The sequence below is a fragment of the Artemia franciscana genome, chromosome 6, assembly GCF_032884065.1.
Source record: "Artemia franciscana chromosome 6, ASM3288406v1, whole genome shotgun sequence".
Classification (NCBI taxonomy): domain Eukaryota; kingdom Metazoa; phylum Arthropoda; class Branchiopoda; order Anostraca; family Artemiidae; genus Artemia; species Artemia franciscana.
Window position 1 is genome coordinate 24,732,004 of NC_088868.1, and position 22,218 is coordinate 24,754,221.

Sequence of the window (22,218 nt, forward strand, 5' to 3'; positions counted from 1 at the left end):
TTTTGACGTAGGACGGTACTAATCAACGTACAATTATTGATTTCCACATTTTAAAAGTAAGTAACCAGAAATTTTAGGGATCAGTACCTCAAATTATATTTTGGTTAGGCTTGAATATGATTTGGAAAACAACCAGAAATTAAATATAAAAAAAAATTCAACTGAAATCCAGGAAAAGATTTGGAACCGATTTGAACAGAATATTCGTTGTATAAAGGCGGCTATATGCTCTGTAGCTCCTTGCTCTTTACTGTGAAGTTTGGCTTTTTCCGAATATTTAAGAAAATATACAATTGAAAAAAAAGATTATTCAAAGCACCATAAACTTTTGTTTAATGAACAAAGCGTTGACAAGTAAAATAAATTAAACTATATATCAGTAGCATGATTTAGAATATAACAAACATCAAGATTTTATTAATAAAACTGAACATCCAAATCAGCTTCAGAAATACTTGGATTTTGCCTTGAGAAACTGTTTCTCTGACTTTTACAATCACATTTACCGGTACACGTGCAATGTAGAGGGTAGTCTCCAAATTATTTCAAATGTCCTCAGCCCAATAGCTCTTGTGGTAAGCAATAAATATATAGTTTTTCGACGGCAGTTGACAGCTCTTGATGAGCTGATCAAAGTATATGCCATCGACTTTTTGGTAGAAAAAATCGTTCATCAGATGTACCAGGTTGAAAGTTTAAAGGGGTTGACCACTTCAGTAGTAAGGTACACACTGAAACCAAAAATAGGCCTCATAATTGTGAGACATATAGGGGAGATTTAAGCAACAGACAGTCAGCTCATAATCATCTTCGGCACTGAAGGGTTTGCAACTTTTTCTAGTTGGTGTACCTATTATTTGTTTCTGGTGTATTTGATGGCAAGACCAATTTGATTCCAGTGGTAAGACATGTAGGGGACTTGTTTATTTTAAGATCCTTACATAGGAACAACTTCAGCGTTTAATCGAAGTAAGGAAACAAAACCAAAGCGTTGCTCTCGCAACACTTTGCTCGACAAAGCCAAACAAACGTAGCCGGAACACCTAACGTTGTCCTTGCAACGTAGATCTAGTTAACATTGTCTTGAACACTTTTTACAGATTGTTTCAAAGATCACAATACCATTAGTGAGTAGTATTTAATTCTAAATTGTAAAAAAAAAACGCACCTTAGTATTACTTGAAATTAGAACAAATAATCCATAATCTAAACTCTGGAATTCCGGTTATTCTCTACATACAACGGAGAATTTCAAGCTATGATACAAACTTTAAAGCTAGACTATAGTCCTAATGCTCCTTATACTGTCAAAATGTCTTTACATGAAACTTGTTGACAAAACAATCATCAAGTGTCTCTAAAATGATTTATTCTTTTATTTAAAAAGTTTTCTTAAATGGTTTACTTTTAGTGGACCAAAACTACCAAAAGCAAAGCGCTAGTTTTCTATAATCCCAAAAATACAGGGAGAGATGATGAATGGGTTCATTTGTGCTAGTCTTTTTGATCTATGTTAGATAGATAGTGAGGTAATATTTGTTGTTTCTTGTTCAAAGTTTGTTTTAAGTCAGATTTCAATATTATTCATCCACAACAAAAAATGAATAAAACTAGAAAAAAAAATCCTCTTATGACGTATTAAGTATTACCCTAGTTATTCAAGGCTAGAATCAAGCAATTTTTGTTTTCGTACTAGGTCTTACTGAGGTATTAATAGAAACAGTCTAAAAATAATTGTCAGCACGTCCATACACTGCAAAAAAGCTCTGGAATAAATTTTCTATCCAGAAAAATCGTATTTGTCTCACCAAGTGGGCTATTTTATATGATTTACTTGCAATTTTATTTGTAAGAAAAGACTTTGATCCCTATGGAAAACTAAAAGTTGAAAATAGAGGGATTTTAATAAATCTAAAAATCTTTAAAGAAGGAACTAACTGAGATACAGCCATAGCACTTGTCATATTTAATCCCAATCTTAAAACTAACATTTTTTGTAACGCACCAGATTCTATATCTCCATTCAAAGCATAACAAGCTTTCTATTTTTATAGATGGATTAAATAAAAAAAAAAACAAGTTTTTTTTAGCTGAAAGTAAGGAGCGAAATGAAAACTTAAATCGAACAGAAATTACTTCGTATATGAAAGGGGCTGCTTCCTCATCAACGCCCCGCTCTTTACGCTAAAGTTTTTTACTGTTTTAAAAAGGAGAATTGTGGCTAAGAGTCAAACTTTAGCGTAAAGAGCGAGGGATTGTGGAGGGGACATCCAATTTCATATACGGAGTAATTTCTGTTCGTTTTAAGTTTTAATGTCGCTCCTTACTTTCTGTTAAAAAAGCTAGTTTTTTTTTATGTAATTTCTGACCGTTTTTGAATTAATGCCTTTTTGATTTTGGCTCTCTACACATAAATTATTAAAAGGAAATTTGCATATTAAATCCTTTTTGACTAAATGCCTTTCTCTTAGTTTTGATCAGACGATTTTGAGAAATAAGGGGTGGGGAAGGAGGCCTAGTTGCCCTACAATTTTTCGGTTACATAAAAAGGCAACTATAAATTTTAATTTTTAACGAATGTTTTTATTAGTAAAAATATACGTAACTTAAGAATTAACTAACCCTCGTTAATACCTCCCTCTTTACATTAAATCGTAAGTTTTGTCTCAATTCTTTAAGAATGACCCCTGAATCAGAAAGGCTGTAGAGTAAATAGTTGAAATTACTAAAAATACTATAATGAGCGAGGTATTTATCTCCTCCTAAATACCTCACTCTTTACGCTAAAGTATCTTTATAACCCCTCATATACGTCATAATCTCTGTTCGTTTTAAGTTTCAATGCTACTCCCTACTTTCAGTTGAAAAAACTTCCATGTTTATTTTTTCTTTTTTTTTTCATTAGTAATTTTAGTTAATCCTGCACCCTTTTCATTGAATTTCTGTTCCCCCATGACAAATTTCTCCAAGAAAAGATCCTCCCACATAGCCCCCTCCCCTCAACCCCGCCTCCAAAACAAAACAAAAATCCCCAAAATTGTCTGCACACTTCCCAATAACCATTATTATATGTAAACACTGGTCAAAGTTTGTAACTTTTTATTATGGAATTATGCCAGGCACCATCAATATCTTTATACCCAAAATGGATGTCACTTCGATATATATAAGATCTTTCGCTCAAAAAGAACTAACTATGTCAGATTTAAGCCTGTTCAAGCCAAATAATTGTATATTCATTGTTTTCAGTGCTATGGCCCTGCATGATTTTCTTCTTGGAATACTGATTAACTGATAATATTAAAACAGTTTTTTCATCAAAACATTATACTGCCCACTGAAAATACCCCCTGAAAAACACCCCCTCCCTCCACAGAAAATACCAACCGGAAAATACCCCCTCCAACGCAATATACCCACTCACACTTTTGTCAAGTCGTAAGAGCTTATACTTATCATATTAATATCGCATGTAAAGAAAGAAAAAAAAATGCTGAAACGTTGATTCTGAAATTTTGAGCTCAAGATATGTAGAAAAATTCAAAAATTCAATTCAAAAATAAAAATAGTAGCTACAGGTCTTATGTGGGACTTTCTAGGACGTTTAATTTTAACGACACAAAATTATTTTTTAGGATGGTCTTTATCTAGTAACTAGTTGATGACAATACCTGTTTAGGCGTCGGTTCGTCAAGAATTCTTGTTGGTCGATACACGTAGATATCAGTGTCATCTGTAGCTTTTGCATGTGTAAGTCAGCAGAGTCTCTGGCAAACTTAGCCAAGCAGCGTGCGTGTTGATTGATATTACCGTGACTGCCCAGGATTCATAGAAAAGCAAGCGCATGTCGGTTAGGATAGCACAACATTTTATTAACTGCCTTAGACTTATATTCAAGCATTTGACCTGCACTACTTTGGTTCTTTTTTAACCATGCTTGACCAGTATGAAATACAATGAAGTTGTGGATGATCGGTCAATAGCTTCTCAGATGTTCCAATCGACCCTAGGAGGAAGACCCGAACTTCCAGAGTCGCACCTAGAAGAAAATCTTTTTCGAAATTGAAAATATTCTCAGCTCCTGTATTTTCCTCAAGAAAGGACAAAATTTTGCTAAAAAAAAATTTAGAGCAACTCTCTCATCCCGAGGAAAGAAGGACTGCATTGAATAAGCCAGCCGACCTATTCAGCAACTCCAATCTTGGGAAGTGAAGGAGGGGGTTGAACTCCAGACTGAAATTTAACATTTTCAAGAATATTTAGGAAAATAAAATAGGTTTAAAAGAAATACGAACTTTTGAAGACTAAAACTTTTTTTTAATTCCTATTTTAATTCTTTTAATATTTGGTAATTATTTTTTAAGACAAGAAAGTAATTTTTTTGTATTTCGTCCTAAAGATGCATATTCAAACTGCAAGTTTATGCTCAGTCGTCCATACGGTATTAATCTGGCCCTGAATCATACAGTATATGACAAAGATAAGACTTACCTTTGCAGGCTGAATACCCTCTACTTCAGATATTCGACGACTGGATGCAGTTAGAGGCCTTTTTTCGAATTCTTTTTTTCTTATAGAAAAAAATCAAAAAAATCGCCGAAATCGAAAATAATTCTTTGAGTTACTAAGTTTTATGGTGATTACACAGTAAGGGGATTTGTGAGTTTGGGAAATTAGAGGAAAGCTTTTGAGCTTTTTGCTTATTCAGAAATTTTTCATATCTTGCATTTTAATCTAAAAAATCACTTTCATGGCCATTGCAAAGAACTGTCTGCATAAAGAATATATTTTATCAGTCAATACAACACAGAGTCAAAAATAACGTGCACAATAAAAGTTGAAATGTCATATAATAAGGATCTTATGATAAAAAAAAGAAGATAAAATACAAAATAAAAAATCATGGCAAAAAATACAAAATTTACTAAAGGGTAATATTATGCTCATGAACGCCAACCGGGACAATTATTTTTTCATACCGCACAGATTTCGTATCTATTTCCACAGCCCTTGGAGGTTGCAACCCTCCTCAAGTTTGGTCGTTGATGATGCTGTTTGATGAAGATCATGTTGTTTTGGTATAAAATATATGGGAAAAATGTCACGGTGTTTATGGGAATCTAGGCACCCCCCCCCAAAAAAAAAGAAATTAAGTTCAGCTTCAGTTTTCTTTGCTCCAACGAAACTAAATCAAATTTAACTGAAAATTAAGAATATGGAACTTCCTGGTTGACGAAGAAGGACAAAAAGAGTCTGTTTCTGCTGTTTGTTTGTTTCCACATTAACAAGGGTTAATAAGGTTAAATTATTCCAAAGTGAAACCAAAATACCATACCGGGAGTCCATCCTAACAACAGGCTTATCAAAATACCAGAAATTCTTGAAAGATGGGACGATGGAATACAAAATTTATCGTTAATTTTAACATTTGTGAGCTAGGGTTGCCTCTCTTCACTAGCTCTATGGTAAGCACATCCCACTTAAGATTTCACTGTTGTCTAGCCCTGTTCACCGTGACATGTTACCCCCAAAAGCTCTGACAGTCAGCCGTACGAAACAGAAGCTAAAACTTGTGCTAGTGCGTGCTCGGACAAATCACTACCAGAACTCTTTCATCCCTTTTTTACGTCAACTCCAACCGGGCGGCCCCTTCCCCTGGATACGGCTGTGATTATACCCAGAAAAATTTTAAAATCCTTCCTTTCAAGCTCTTTGTATGCTTATTTGATGATATCTTTGTGTGGTTTGCACGCTTGCTTGGCTTCTCACTGACGCTTTACCAACAGCAATGAAGATTTCTAAGCTGCGTCAATTAGTGACAGACCAGAGCAGTTTTCATCACCAGTAGTGGCAACTGCGTGTCCCGATTTTTTTATTTCGACATCTGTGAGTGATATACTGCAACAACCTTAAAATAAAGGTCACAAAAATGATGATACAGACCGAACATCCATCTTATCTCTTGGATCAGCAGCTTTAATTGCTCTATATCTGCTTGAAGCAGCTGAAAAAACAAACCAAGACAAGCTAAAGGAGAAAGAAACGGAGAAGAGAGCAAAGGAAAAAAGAGCCATATTGGGGAAGGGAAAAAGCAAAAAAAAAAAACAATAAGTCTTTGAAATCTATTCTGGAGGAGAACGAATCCGATTCAGACCCAGCGGTAGCACAATATTAGGATGAAAGTGACTTGGGCGACAGTTTCCATTTGGAGAAGAGCCTGATAATCTAGAGATGGTGCTTCCCGAGGATTCCGTGTTCATTAAGTTTGAGAGCAAAAACTCATTCATCTACTATGTCGGACTTGTGCTCGAAATGGAGAAGGATGAGCTCAAGATCATGTTTACGAGGAAAAAGTTAGGCAGCAGCCTGAAGTTCGTTTTTCCAGATGTGGATGACATTACTCAAGTTGATATTAAAGACGTAAAGCTCAAACTACCATGTCCAACAATTATTCAGAATTTACAACTACAACAATTTACTATAGTTACTACTGAAGTTACTCGGATTTCCTCAGCAATAACGTTTGGGCTAAATCTGGGCAGTATCCATAACCTTCGCTAGAAGGTTCAACTTTTTTACCCTTTTTTTTTGCATTTTTACTACCGAATTTTACTATATATCTGAAATAAAAGCAAAATGAAATTTGGCTCACTTGAGTATAGGAAAAAATGGTGCCCTGAGCTGCTCCATCCATGCCCAAACCCATTCTGAGGCAGGTCCGAAAAAAAAATAACTCACAGGCAAATGGTAAGTGCGAAGAGAGGGATGAAGGTAACGAAATTATACAAAGTATTAACTATAGTACAGATATCATTCTAGATAATCGGACTAAAATAAATTCGGTTGCACTTCAAAAAAATTGTTGATGTGCCAAAAAGCAAAAACGTGACGGACGTGCCCCCCTCTCCCCTAATATTGAATTCAAATGTCATTTTCAATGAAAATTACATGATGACGTAACATACATTGCTTTTGACTAGAAATTAGCACACATGTCATATTTTAGCGACTCCATGTTGTGAATCCCTTTGGTGCGTTCCTTAAAATTATTTTAAGGACTTACCGCGCACTCTGTTAAAGTAGTTGCTGTAGTGCTTGATTTTGCGCAATAAGTTGATGTTGGATCTGCATATTCTGAGCAACTGCCGATTGAAGGAAAAATCACTGCATATTTCGCTGCATAGTGGTGTTGTTTCAAACAGTACGTGGTAACGTGTAGTAAGGAGCGACCCGGCTCAATAGTAAACGAAACTAAAAAACGGAATTTTGATGCTAAGAGATACATCAAAAGAATCAAATTTTTATGCTGATTTTAAATATATAAGTTTCATCAAATTTAGTCTCTGCCATCAAAAGTTACAAGCCTGAGAAAAATTTTCCTTATTTTGGAAAATAGGGGAAAACCCCCCCTAAAAGTCATAGAATCTTAACGAAGAATCCCATCCTATCGACAAGAATGTGGAATTTCGTATTTTTTTGCCAGAAGACAGATCACGGGTGCGTGTTTATTTGTTTTTTTCTTTTCCCCAGGGGTCACCGTATCGACCAAATGGTCCTAGAATGTCGCAAGAGGGCTCATTCTAACGGAATTGAGAAGTTCTAGTGCCCTTTTAAGTGACCAAAAAATTTGAGGGCACCTAGCCCCCTCCTATGCTCATTTTCCCCCAAAGTCAACGGATTAAAATTTTGAGAGAGTCATTTTGTTCCGCATAGTCGAAAACCATAACAATTATATCTTTGGGGATGACTTACTCCCCCAGAGTCTCCGGGAGAGGGGCTGCAAATTACAAACTTTGACCAGTGTTTACATACAGTAATGGTTATTGGGAAGTGTACAGACGTTTTCAGGGGGATTTTTTTTTGTTGGGGGGGGGGGGTGAGGGTTGAGGGAAGAAGGGTGTGTGTGAGAATCTTTCCTTGGAGGAATATGCCATGGGGGAAGAGAAATTCAATGAAAAGGGCGCAGTATTTCCCAGCATTGCTATAAAAAAAATTATGAACAATGAAAAACATGAAAAAGTTTTTTCAATTAAAAGTAGCATTAAAACTTAAAGCGAACATAGATTATTACGCATATGAAGGGATCTTCTCCTCCTAAATACCTTGCGCTTTATGCTGAAGTATTTTTAGTAATTTAAACTATTTATTCTACGGCGTTTCTGATTCAGGGGTCGTTCTTAAAGAATTGGGACAAAACTTAAAATTTAGTGTAAAGAGCGAGGTATTAACGAGGGGACAAACCCCCTCATATACATAATAAAAATAGCCGAGTTAAGTAGCCGAAAAATTGGAGGACAACTAGGCCTCCTTCCCCGCCCCTTATTTCTTAAAATTGTCTGATCAAAACTAAGAAAGCCATTTAGCCAAAAAAAAGAACTAATATGCAAATTTCATTTTAATAACTTATGTGCGGAGAGCCAAAATCCAACATCCATTAATTCAAAAACATTCAGAAATTAAATAAAAAAGACTAGTTTTTTTAAGTGAAAGTAAGGAGCGACATTAACAATGAAAACAGATAGATATTACTCCGTGTATGAAGGGGGCTGTTCCCTTCTCAATGCCCCGCTCTTTGCGCTAAAGTTTTTTACTGTTTAATAAAGTAGAATTTAGAGAGAGTCAAACTTTAGCGTAAAGAGCGGGGTGTTGAGAAGGAAACAGCCCCTTTCATACACAGAGTAATTTTTGTTCGTTTTAAGTTTTAATGTTGCTCCTTACTTTCACTTAAAAACACTAGTTTTTTTATTTAATTGCATTTTAAAGCCGCCTGGAGTCGGTGACATCATTCTTGGTATTACTGACGATGGAAAAGGATATCCTATAAAAGTTTGTAATTTTTATTGAAATTTTCGGATATTCTATGGAACTACTTGTTATTAAATTAAATGAACTTAAAATACTATAAAGTGCTTCATATTTAAAAATAAAAGGTAGATGATCTTGGAAAAACTATAGAAGTTAGTGATAGGCTATATCACAAAGCGTTACGGAAGTTGATAACCGTCTTTTACGACCGAACACAAACAACTTTTAAGACTATAGTGGCTAATAATGACAAAATAAAAAATAAATAAAAAATGGAGAAGAAAAAAACAAGGATAATTCCTGACAGTGGAATTAGGAGAGATAAATTGGTCGACAATTCTCAAACCAAAAAAGCACATAAAAGTAAAAAAAAAAATGTACAATTAAACGTTCCAATGACAAAACAAAAACGAAACAAACCTTTCATAAGGACTAAATTAAAAGAGGCTCTCTTAGAGTTACGATGCATTAAAAACAAAAACATTGTTTTTTTTTGCTTCGAATTCATTTATTTTTTATTTTAGTCTTTTGAATATAGGCTGCAAAAGAAAATAGGAAGCAAAAAGAAAAATATATTTAGTAATACAAGAACAATCCATGTCAATAAATAATATGTCAAAAGCGACGAAGATATCTACTGTACCCTTTTGGAAATACAGAGTTTTTGTTTTAAATAAAAGAATAAGACTTGACTACACAACGAAAAATGGCATTACTTTGTTATTTGAGGCCCCTCCTCCCTCTCATCTGAGTTGCCCATTCACCTCGGCTACATATTCAGTTGTTACGTCTTTAAGTTCAACTCCAATTTGTTCATTTGAAGTCTTTCATGTTGTTCAATAAAAGACATTTCTATTTTAGTAGTTCTTCATTTTTTCTCTTTTCTTCCTAAAATATTGGTGTAAATCAGCATTAGCAGTTTATTCTTTTATAATGTTGGATTTTTTACTTTTCCTTATTTTTTATTTCCAATTTTCAATTTTTTATCTTAATTTTTTTTCTTATTTGTCGGTATGTTTTCCATATCCAATGTTTTCCATCGTATCCAGGAATTGTGTTCAGGGGGGGGAGAAGGAGTTAAGAACTTTTAAAAGGGCATCAAAATTCCCTTATGTGGATTTTTGTTATGTTTTTATGAGTAAGACTGAAACTTTGGGGGGAGGGGGTCAAACCTCACTCCACACCAGGGTAAAGCCTCGCCTTCTATTATAAATACATTAAACATAAAGTTAAAACTGGCCAAAAAGCCTGATTTATCCACCCTCCAATACCACCAACAAATAGAGCAGCATATGGAAAAGGGCATTGGCTGGTATCCAACCCCTTACTAAGGGGTTGAATTGTTTCTTGGAAAGGCCTTGGACTTGAGACTGGTCATTGACTGCTTTTGCAGTTTGCTTCGGTAGTTCTACAGCAACACTCGAGTCTTGCTATAACAAATTTAAATACTCTGGGGAAATTTTCTTTCGTTCACATTAGTTATTAATTAGCTCGTTTTATATATCTTTAATTCTTATTTCAGTAGATTATGCAAAATTGTACTTAAACTACAATGCATAAATTTGTCCTGAATTTATTTTAATGGTACAATAATAACCAAAACGATAGATCAATCTTTTTAAAATAAAACCATTGCTTCTTATTCGGCCCTTGTGCTGTGTTCAATTTATCTCTAGGATTAGACGCAGCTTATCGTTAATTATTTATACAATACAATTTTCTTATATATTCATTAGCCGGCAGTTTGGTGTCTGCACCTTATTTCTTCTCTAGACTCTGTTTAAACGGGTTAGAACTAAAGAATGCTTGACTGAATCGCTCCTGAACAATCCGAGTGGTTAGCCCCTTGGTGTAATTTTTGCTTTCTTAGATGCTCCGATTACAGCTCAATCTAATCTTTTGATGGGAAATTTTGATTTCGGAACACAAATATGTAAAGTATTTGAAGGGACTACAGCCAGGAGGTATATATTATAGAAAAAAGTTTCTTCTTGATGAATAGAAAATTTTTTGCTGTATTTTTTGATACCCCACAACAACAATGTCAAGCATAGCAATCTAGAATGCAAACCCGAAACAGGTTTTATAACTATTTTGGAATTATAAAAAAAATAATTGTCGGCTTAAAGATTTGATTAGGCCAAAATATTCACCAGATTTTTTTACTTCTATTGACATAAAAACCGCCAAAATCACTAATTCAGGAACGTCAGGCAAACTCCAAATGTTTAACATGGGAGGTATAGGAAGATTCTTTGTGAGTCCGTCCTGCCTTAAACATAAAGTTACAACTGGCCAAAAAGCCTGGTTTATCCACCCTCCAATATCACCAACAAATAGAGCAGCATATGGAAAAGGCCATTGGCTGGTATCCGGTTTAGGTGATCTGATCCAGAGTAGCTGAAAGCAGTAGAAGCCCTCGAGTATCTAAAAGATCCTTCGTTTTGTGCCGACAACGGTGCATGGATGAGTCAGGTGCATTTTTTTTTTTTCGTCTATCCAAATCAGGAGTTGGTGCTGTTGGTAAAGCGTCAGTGAGAAGCAAAACAAGCGTGCAAACCACACAAAGATAACATCAAATAAGCATACAAAGAGCTTGGAAGGAGGAATTTTAATTTTTCTGGGTAAAATCAAGGCCGTATCCAGGGGAAGGGGCCGCCCGGCTGGAGCCTCCAAAATTTTTTTTCGTCTGACTCGTAAAAGTAACAAAAAATTCATGTAAACTAATTTTCAATACATTTTTTAAAGTTTCTTTTTGTATATCCACTCCCCCCCCCGAAAAAAATCCTAGATACGCTTTTGAATATAAGAATGGTTAATCAAATCACAATTGGTCTATAAACAAATAATTTAGACCTTTTCGTGCTCATTTAATTATCAAATACATTTTTGAATATTATTTGGACTCTTCAGAAGCCAATTTAACCAAATCCAAAGATACGACAGAAAAACTAAAAAATGATATTTAGAACCAATTCAAATTTTACTGCAACTAGATTTTCATAGTAAATTATTATTTGTCGCCAATTGATGTGCATCAACGAACGTCCAAAATGTTCATTAATGTTCATAATGTCCATCAATAGAAAGACCTTTTTAGCTGTTTCAAAAATAGTCCTTCAGGATGTGTAATGAAAAGAGAAGAAATATCTTCTTAAAAAGAAGAAAAGAAGAAAAAAGACGAAGAATTTATGTAGATTCCCAACGAAAAAAGAATAAAGGAGAAAGAAACTTGTTTCAGTACCATTTGCTGCTAAAGTTCTTCCAAAGAGTTCTAGGAACTTTTAGTGCCCCTGTAATGCCAACCCATAATTTTTTTTTTCATCATAAAATGGAATAGTGAACTAGAAATTTTTTTTTTTACGAAACTTTTTTGTTTCGGAAATTCGGGAACTTTACATAAGCTTACGTTTAATATTCTACAAGAACTTCAGTGAAAATTTAGCATAATGAATGAGGTTTCAGGGACGTGACCTTCCATTTAAAGGATAATTCTAGTTCGTTTAAAAAAAGCTCCTATTCGTTCGTGCCAAAAATCAAACAGTTCGTGGTAACGAACTGTAGTAAGGAGCGACCCGGCTCAATAGTAACAAAAAACTCTAAAAAATGGAATTTTGATACCAATAGCTACATCAAAAGAATTGCATTTTAATGCTAATTTAAAATATATAAGTTTCATCAAGTTTAGTCTTACCCATCAAAAGTTACAAGCCTGAGAAAATTTGCCTCATTTTAGAAAATAGGGGGAAACACCCTCTAAAAGTCATAGAATCTTAACAAAAATCACACCATCAGATTCAGCGTATCAGAGAACCCTATTGAAGAAGTATCAAGCTCCTATCTACAAAAATGTGGAATTTTGTATTTTTTGCCAGAGGACAGATCACGGATGCTTGTTTATTTTATTTTGTTTTTTTTTTCCAGGAGTGATCGTATCGACCCAGTGGCCCTAGAATTTTGCGAGAGGGCTCATTCTAAAAGAAATGAAAAGTTCTAGTGCCCTTTTTAAGTGACCAAAAAAATTGGAGGGCACCTAGGCCCCCTCCCACGGTAATTATTTTCCCAAAGTCAACGGATCAAAATTCTGAGATAGCCATTTTATTCAACGTAGTCAAAAAACCTTATAACTATGTCTTTGGGGATGACTTACTCCCCCACAGTCCCTGTGGGAGGGACTACAAGTTACAAATTTTGACCAGTGCTTACATATAGTAATGCTTATTGGGAAGTGTACAGACGTTTTCAGGGGGATTTTTTGGTTGAGGGGAGGGGTTGACAAGAGGGGGATATGTTGGAGGAACTTTCCATCGAGGAATTTGACATGGGGGAAAGAAATTTCCATGAAGGGAGCGCAGGATTTTCTAGCATTATTTAAAAAAAGACAATGAAAAAATAAATATGAAAAGTTTTTTTCAACTGGAAGTAAGGAGCAGCATTAAAACTTAAAACGAGCAGAAATTATTACGCATATGAGGGGCTCACCTCCTCCTAATACCTTGCTCTTTACGCTAAGTTTCGTTTTAGTGATTTCAACTATTTATTCTACGGCTTTTGTGATTCATGGGTCATTCTCAATGAATTTGGACAAAATTTAATCTTTATCGTAAAGAGCAAGGTACTGACGAGGGGGTGAACCCCTCATATATGTAATAAAAACATGAGATTACAAAAGTTCGTTACGTAAGCTAATTGGTAAGTTACGTCTATCTTTTACTAATAAAAATATTCGTAAACAATTAAAAGTTCTAGTTGCCTTTTTAAGTAACCGAAAAATCACAGGTAACAGTTCACTTGTAACAGTTCACTGCAGCATTAAGCCTCCTACTCCGTCCCAATCTATTGAAAGCCTCTGTCATGAATCACTGATGTAAATTATACTTCTAGCTAAATCCTTTTTCATGTCAAATCTTTGTCTGTGTGTTATTGCGTAAGTGAGTGCCGGGATATTGAACTCAGACTGTAATGAACTTTTATTTGATTCATTTTGTTAGTTGCAATTTGTCTGTTTAAGAATAAAGAAGAAATTTTTCGTATTTGGATACTTTATTGGAATAGGGACAAATTAGTCGACAGCAGCCTCCCTTTTTACACCCTCCAAAGAAGTTCCAATTTCCTTTAATTCCTTTCTTCAATCTCTTCCCACCCCATCTGCGAATGACATGATATTTGTTTAGCCCTAGATGGATGACCAAAAATGACAATCTTTGGCAATCTGTCATCCTTTATATGCAGAACATGTCGTAAACATCTCAACCTTTCTATCTTTAGGGCCCAAACAAGCGGGATAAGACCATTTCTTTGAAGAGCTTACTGTTTGAAATGTGGTAATTCAGACGGTTACCCAAAACAATCCGTAAAATTAGTAAAATTGTCTTCTAAATATGATTTTACATTCAATAGTCAGATAAATTTGATATCAATCTTTATTTTCGGGAATATCCTTATGACTTCATAAACTCAATGTCCAATTAAGTTCTAAGGCACTATCAAATAAACTTTAAAAGTGGATTTGTTCATTTGCTATTTAATTATAACTGTTTTAATTCACATCCCCGAAGGTCAGAAACGTATACGGGAGAGAAGCTTCGGGTTCTTGCGCTTTCCCAACAAGGAATGAGATTTTTTTCCAGAACTGTTCTTAAACTTTTCTAACTAACTTATATTTATAAATCACCTACGAGGAAAAGGGATCAATACCCGTCTTAGCATATAGTTAACATTAGCATATTAGCATCACGTCTTAGCATATATATTATATATATATATATATATATATATATATATATATATATATATATATATATATATATATATATATATGTATATAAAGATATTTTCAGCCATTGGAATTTTTTTGAAGAAAAAAGTAGGATATTCCCAGCAAGTGACAAATGTCTTTCACCGGCCACTTGACTAAGTCTGCTCTCTTCATTTTGACCCGCACAGTCAGTGTGGTCCTAGGAATCAGCAAAATTGCTGAGGACAATATATGCAAAAAAAACTTTCAGCCTCAATGATTTATCCCTTCCTAGTGAACGATAAAAAAAAATAACTGAAAGTAAGGAGCGATATTAAAACTTAAAACGAACAGAAATTACTCCGTATACGAAAGGGGCTATTCCTTCCTCAACGCCCCGCTCTTTACACTAAAGTTTGACTCTTTCTCTTAACTCGACTTTCTAAAACAATAAAAACTTTAGCGTAAAGAGCGGGGCGTTGACGAGGGAACAGCCCCTTGTATATAAGGAGTAATTTCTGCTCGTTTTAAGTTTTAATGTCACTCCTTATTTTCAGTTAAAAAAAACTTGTTGTTTTATTTTATATTTGAACATTTTTGAATTAATGCATGTTTTGATTTTGGCTCTCCGCACATGAATAATTAAAACAGTGAATACAAACCATGACTAGTTTTGATCGACAGATTTTGAAAAAAGGAGCGGGAGAGGAGGTCAACTTGTTGACAAAACAATCATGAAGTGTCTCTAAAATAATTTATTCTTTTATTTAAAAAGTTTTCTTAAATAGTTTACTTTTAGTGGACCAAAACTACCAAAAGCAAAGCGCTAGTTTTCTATAATCCCAAAAATACAGGGAGAGATGATGAATGGGTTCATTTGTGCTAGTCTTTTTGATCTATGTTAGATTAAATAAAAAAAACAAGTTTTTTGAAATGAAAGTAAGGAGCGACATTAAAACTTAAAACGAACAGAAATTACTCCTTATATGAAAGGGGTTTTTCCTCCTCGACGCCCCGCTCCTTGCGCTAAAGTTTGATTCTTTCTCGTAACTCTACTTTTTAAAACAATAAAAAACTTTAGCGTAAAGAGCGGGGCGTCGAGGAAGAAAAACCCCTTTCATATAAGGAGTAATTTCTGTTCGTTTTAATGTCGCTCCTTACTTTCATTTCAAAAAACTTGTTTTTTTTATTTAATATCTATATAGATACTAGATAGCATCTATCTAGAAATATAAGGTTTCAGGCTTTGGACCAGTTGTTTGCACTTAGAACATTTTCCTAGGCATCCAAAATTCATAAATTCAATTTTGGCATCAAAGCCTCCCCGATTGGTGCTGTGAGCCAGAAAAAAGGATTGCACACATTCCAGAAATAACTGAAATCTCAAAAATTCTTAAAACTAGACACAATAAAAGAGTGTAAATTTGACCCATCGATACAGCCTGTCTAGTTTGAGGGAGTTATTGTAAATTTAGTTTTACAAAGGGTAATCCATAACGCCTTTTGACTTAATACAGCCGAAATATACAATAAAATACTGGGACAATAATATTGCAGTGACTTCTCAATAAGAGTGGAAATAGTTCCATAGAAGGTATTATTATTCTTTTTCTGACAAATTCTATGGTGCTAGGCCGCTAAAAATTTAAGGCCTAATGCGCAATAAGCCAACCATTTACCTAGGTTTTCTTCCTAGAATAAGAAGCAAAAGGAAAGAAGACAAGCTCGAAAGAAGTGATTGCAGGAAAATTTACTCGCTCTAATCCTCTTTTTCAGTTGCAGCACTAGCTGTGACCTAGTAAAGAGTGCACCGCAGCTGATACTGGCTGAAAATTATAAAAAGCATTTGAAAATAATTCTTCAAATGTAGAAAAATCGCCAGTCCGAGACGTCTGGTGAGGCTTCGTTGATGCTCTATGTGTCACCTCTGGTCCTGGAGAACTTAAGGTCTAAGGTAAGAAGAATCAACATGAAACACTTATTCAAGAATGGTTGGCAGTGACAACCTTTCAGTGTTGCCCCTGATGCCTTCACGTCATGGTGCCTTCCCGTAAGCATAAATAGGGCCCACTGGTGCTAATCTCAGTCACAGTTTGCGTGTGCGGCCCAGTATCTAGACATGAGGAAGAGTGTTTTGTGGAATGCACTACTGAGATTGGGTGGATTCAGGTCATTAATGGCTGCCAGAATCATACCTGGAGGGGGAGGCCGATCCCTCTGTTCGTATGAAGTTCCGACAGTGACACAAAATAGGATCCATTGAGGAGCCCTCTGAGGTAGGGAAAAAAGAGCTCCCCTGCTATTACTCGTTGTTGGAACCAACTTCAGCTTGCCGCTTATTGGCTGAAAGTGGTGAATGACACTCTCGTTTCCTTTAAGGGACGAGTGTTGCCTACTAAAGCCAGTCTGAAGCTAAGGGGTGGGTGGGGGGGGGAATGTTAAGACCCTTGACACTAGAAAAGAGAGCTCTTCTATAGAGCGAAAAAAGAGCTAGGCAAGCTCTATTTAAAAATGCCACGTCCGAAGAGGCACCAATAGCCTGGCAGCTATTGGTGCCTTAGTTTTGTTTTCTGGGGAAGGGAGGGTAAGAGGCAAATAGCCTTTGTGGCCTGAGTCTTGACTTAGTTTTGTAGGTTCTTCCATAATAATAAACCGTAATAATTAAACTTAAAAGTAAAAATTAATGATGAACAAATTTGAGAGAATTTCAAAAAAGCTAAACGGTGATTAATAAATATTTTAAATTTGAGACATATCCTTCTGTAATATAGAGCTGTTCGTAAGCTTTTCTTTGGTGTAGTCAAGAAGATTTAGGCTTATTTTTCGTCACGTTTCTTGGCATGGAGACAGGGGACATTTCTCCCCCTTAAATTTCGAAGAATAACATGTTTGGTATTTTCGTTGGAAAAACTGAAGAACACAATTACTCTCCCCTAGAATTTAAAATTTTAATTTGACACCCCACCCCCTTCTAACATTATTATGAATCTACGCTACTGGTTTTAAAACCATACGATAAATAATTAATCTCGATAATTAATCGTTAATGGGTATCCATTGATACCCCTGGATACCCAATGGGTATCCCCAGCTAATAAATATTGCTCCCATAGGTACTAAATAAGGAGATTTTTTTAAATTGAAATCATTTTCGTCTTCCCCAGACTGGAATTAATTGCAAGCGACCTTTCAATCCACAAATTACTACAAAAGTCAAAAATTTCCCCTTCTTTTCCGTTATTTCTTATTTCTTCAAAGTTATTTCTACAAAGTACTATTTCGAACGTTTTGACGTGTTATTTAGCGAATTTTACCGAACATTTTGGAGTTCAATTGTGCGCAAATACTGCACAAATTAAAATTTCGAGTTTCCACCCCCCCCTCCCTCTGACCTCACTTAGAGCGGAATTAGGGTACTAAAGTATGTGATTTTTAAGTTCGGATGTCATTTTCGGTTTTGAATTAATAAGAAAGACCTTTTAATCCAGAAATTTCTTATATATTGAAATTCAAAATTCTCCCTCCTTTTTTTGAAAAAAGAGGGTATTTAAGTACAGCCGATTTCGTCCGGTTTTGATATCTTATTTTTCCAAAATATTTTCGATTTTTTTTCAGAACGTTTGAGAATTTCTCTGAACATTTTTGTGCCAACAATATTTTTGTTGCTCCAAATCCGAGGATAAGCCTTTTTCTTTGTTGTTTTACTCGACTATAATAATTTTCAAGCATTTCTGTAGTTTACAACGGCTTTCAGTTTTAGCTACAGGTCAAAATAAACGAAAATGTAATCTTTTTTTTTATAAGCGATTGTCTTAAATGTATGTGTTGAAATATTTAACAGTTGAATGTTCAAATTTGTTAATGCTTAAGCGTTTCTTTCATGATACTGGCTATGAAGCCTTTGTGAGGATTAGTGATTTGATTTATTGAATCATTTTTTTTAGCTTGAAATATATTTATTAATGTTTGGGTTAAGCAAAGTCGCCAAACACTAGATGACATTGATAATATATTAATAGGAATTTACTAGCTCTATGAGAAGAACTGCCGATATATGTTGTTTCCGCGAACTGGATCGGTCATTTCAGATGGAGCCTCTCTTTTGTTGAATGGACTTGAATTAACAAGGGTTGATCAGTTTAAATACCTTGGTGTTTTTTTAGATGAAAATTTGTCGTTTCATAAACAAGTGAAAATACTATTGTTAAAAATTTCCCAAAATATTGGTATTCTATCACGACTTCGTTTTTTTTTCCTAAAAACATTCTAAAAGCAATATATTATTCTTTTGTCCACCCATATTTTCTTTATTGTATTTCTGTTTGGGCTTCTACTTTTCCATCTGTATTTAAATCTCTCCAAATAGTTCAGAATAAAGCAAAGAGGATTCTTTTTAATGTTGAGCATGGATCTTCAGTTAGACGCTTATATGGGAATTCAGGAATATATTCTTTGGATCAACATCATACAATTTCTATTTCTAATATTTGTCATGATTATTTATACAATAGTTTACCTTCAAATTTCTCTGGTATTTTTTCAACTAATTCCCAATTTCATAATTATCCAACCACTCATCGTTCAGATTTTTCGTGTGAATTTAGTCCTTTCGTCAAGAGCAGGTTTTAGCATCCGTCATACTGGGTCAAAAATTTGGAACTCAATTCCAGTATCAGCACGAGAATGTAGCAATAAGTGAGCTTCTAAAATTAAAAAAAAAAAAAAATTAACGACGCAGTGATGAAAATAATTTTTCCAGAAATAATGAACCTACTATTTATTAAAAAAAAAATTGCAAAACATAATCACAAAGTTGAAATTTGTCAAAATTATTGGGTGCGAGGATTAAAGGTATGACAGAGTTATATGTAAGTTATGACGGTTTTCAAATATTTAAATAAATAACAAATGATTAGGTGATTTGTGTCTAATATGATGCAGGGAATTATTTTTTGTTTATTTTTTGTATATTTATGCTCATGCTATAGGCTTGTATTTACTTTGGCTTGATTTATTTTTATTTTGTCAGTGCTAACGTATGTAACACTGTCAGTGCTAGTTTTTATTTTCGTAATGTATACAACATGTAACATTGCCAGTGCTAAAGTATGTCACCAGGCATGTGCACTGGTTTGTCATATTTATTTATGTAATTGTTGCAAATAAAAAATTATCTAATGGTCTATCTATCTAATAATATAATAATTGGTTATTAATAATTGATATTTTTGTCTTTTCCACAATGGCGTCACTTACCACCCTTATAAGTATCCAATACTCTTTGTATTTGGTCATCAGTAAATTATGATTATTTTTACTGGTACAGATTCAGAAAAAAAATTGTAAAGGGGACAAACTCATCTGCAATAAAAAATGGAAGGACTATCAAAACCAATAAATGGTAGAGTTAATATGGTGGATAATGGTGGATAAATGGTGGAGTTAAGCCAAAGTGAGTAGTGAGCAATTTGTACTGAACACTGATAACACAGTCTATTGCACAAACACAATGATCATAATAAAAGTGTTAATGCTTTAAACTGTTGGAGAGAATAAAGGATAATCTGGGGCTATATTTAGTGTTAAGGGACAAAACGAATCCTGAAGAGGTAATTACCCTTCCCTGTCCCATAGTAATTTAGACCCCTAAATAAAAAAAAAACCTTAAATATGCCAGAAATCCTCCTTGTACAGTGAATGTGTAAATTTCTTAGTCAGTCCAGTTCTTTGACTTTATTCCAGAAAAAATCTAACTAAGATGCGAAAAAAATAATCCAAAAAAATATATGGTAAAATGAAATACTGATCAATCGTTGAAGATGGTTACCCCGCTTATTAAGTGGATATCACGTGCATATATAACATATTACATGGTAAGCAATACTATAGGTAATACGTAAATGTCATAAAGACCTCTCTTTGCTGAACCACGAACAAAAAAGTTAATTACAAAGTAAACAAAGGTCTCATTTTATATAACCTGCTATAATTCAAATATTAGCACAAAATATTTCAATTACTAACAGGATCAGAGAAAAAATTCTAAAAACCCACTGAAATATAGCGGTATTTTAAGAATTTATCAGGAATAAGTTAGGATAGAATGTTAGGCCTTCCACTGATTCGTCACGACAAACTTTCCCAATCCGGCCAGCAGATAGCAATCTTTCTCTAGCAAGTATCACAGAAATCCTTAGAATAATAACAAAAGACTCAACGCTCTGAGGTCTTTCTTTTTCCAGCTATAAAAACAAATCAGATCATTTATTGAAATCAGGATATACTTTCATCATTAAGTTACTCTATGGATGATGATGAAGACCATATCATACAATATCTAGAGCCTTTGTATATATTTGTTTCACTGTCTAATAGAAAGACTTATCCCTATTTGGAACTCTGATTTGTTTCGTCACAGAAAAGGCAGTGAAGTCGTGGGAAAAGACCAAAGACATACGCCAATTTTGGCCGAAGCCATAACATTGGGACCTTGCATTTGTCTCCTTTTTTGTCAAGGGAAAAGGAGACATACACCAAAAAATGGATTAAATCTCGAATTGCCTTAGAATACTTTTGACATAAGAGAATTATCTTATCTATAAAAATCTAAATATTATCTGGGGTGGCTTCGCGCCACCCCAACACCTAGTTGGTGGGGCGCTTCGCGCCCCCCAAGCCCCCCCGCGCGCGTAAGTCGTTACGCGCCATATTAGTTACGCGCCATTGTAGTTGTGTCCCTGTGTCCCACCTGTGAATATAGATAGATTTATATATGTGTTTCAAACTACGTAAAAATTGCGAATATACAACATTTTTGGCTTTCCCACTACTGGGAGCTTTCCGTTTCCAATTGCCAGCAATTGATCTGAAAATGTTTGACCAGAGTCATCGTTTTGCAATCGGACACGCATATTTGTAGTTAATTTTAATATTTTTACGTGTGCCCATAAATTAGAATTTTTCAGGCAAGCATTCATTTCGTCTGCAGGAGTTAAACTACGTAAAAATTGCGAATATACAACATTCTTGGCTTTCCCATTGTCTGTGCATATACAAAGCCGTATGTACTAATAATGACGTCATATGCAAACGCTCTTTTTACAAACAAACAAACATGCATACTTAACCGCTTCATTTGGTTCCAAAACTGTGTCGATTGCCTTGTAAAGGACTGCCTGGTCTCGAATCTTGGTCAAAACAATATTGTTGATTTCGTGGACGTCTATATTTTTGGGTGCGGGAATCGCTCTTTCACTTAGACATTTATTATTTTTATAATTTTTTAGAATATTCGGAAATACTTTTTCAATCAATTCATTTTTGGACGTCACTAAATTACAGAAATCAGCAGGTAGTTGTATACGTCCTGAAATTGAGTATCGTATCATAAATGTCTTTTTGTTCCGACGTTAACTTGAAATGTTATTTTGTACATACGACAATAGATCACTCGTACTGTAACTTTGTTCACGATCCAATTCTACACATGTCGAAACAGCAGCGATACGGTTAGATGAAGGCATTCCCAAATCCTGAAGAGGTTTGTTTGCCATACGTACGCACAAATCTTCTATAATAACTAAAGTGTAGTTATAAATTTCTGATGTAAAATCAAAAGTCATATCTGACGTCTCTAACTGTTTTCGATGGAGTATATCTACGGACATTTTTGACTT

The 22,218-nt window shown here is 34.6% G+C and overlaps 1 long non-coding RNA gene across 1 annotated transcript; it reads right to left on the reverse strand.

Moving 5' to 3' along the window:
• Positions 1-497: 497 nt before the first annotated feature.
• LOC136027849 (uncharacterized) lies at positions 498-7,208 on the reverse strand. The gene is made up of 3 exons (XR_010617673.1): positions 7,064-7,208; positions 3,672-4,039; positions 498-731 (listed from the first exon to the last, which is right to left on the reverse strand). It is a non-coding gene; the product is annotated as an uncharacterized LOC136027849 (long non-coding RNA).
• Positions 7,209-22,218: the final 15,010 nt, after the last annotated feature.